The sequence below is a fragment of the Chrysochloris asiatica genome, unplaced genomic scaffold (genome assembly GCF_000296735.1).
Source record: "Chrysochloris asiatica unplaced genomic scaffold, ChrAsi1.0 scaffold00006, whole genome shotgun sequence".
Lineage (NCBI taxonomy): Eukaryota > Metazoa > Chordata > Mammalia > Afrosoricida > Chrysochloridae > Chrysochloris > Chrysochloris asiatica.
The window spans coordinates 33,795,381-33,796,179 of NW_006408524.1; positions in this window are offsets into that span (position 1 = coordinate 33,795,381).

Here is a 799-nt window from a genome sequence, read left to right on the forward strand (position 1 = left end):
ATGTCCGAAGTATGAGAGACGAAGTTTGGCCATCTTGGCCTCCAAGGAGCAGTCTGGCTGCACGTCTTCCAACATGGGTCTGTTGGTTCTTTTGGCACTTTCAATATTCTCCTCCAACACCATAACTCAAATGTGTCAATTTCTCTACAGTCTTCCTTATTTCACTGTCCAGCTTTCGCACGCATATGAGGTTATTGAAAAAACCATGGCTTGTGTCAGGCACACCTTAGTCTCAAGCTGACAATGTATTTACATATACATATACATATACATTGTTGTTGTTGTTAAGTGCCATCGAGTTGGTACTGACTCACAAGAGACCTTGTATAGGGTTTCTGAGGAGTGGCTGGTGAGCTTGAAACGCTGACCTTACGGTTCAAAGCGACCTTGAAATCCAGTGTGCCATTTACTCACAGCGCCATTCCAGGACTTCCTGCACACACACACACATTACTGTTTAACAATTAATGTTAACTCTCTTTAGCAAGCTGCTTATATGCTCACACACGTGTTACATACTCTGTATGCTCAAAAATGGGTTATGCTATAAATGCTTAAGATAACTAATGTTTTTGTTCTGATTTATCAGTTGTAAAGTAATCCCAAGAGCCTTATGGCACAGTGGTTAAAGCTCTTGGCTGCTATCCCCAAGATTGGACTTTTAAATTCACCAGCTGCTCAGAGGGAGAAAGATTTGACAGTCTGCTTCTGTAAAGATTTAGTCTTGTAAATCCTTTAAAGCTGTTCTATTCTGTTTTATAGGGTTTCTGTGAGTCATAATTAACTTGATGACAGTAAG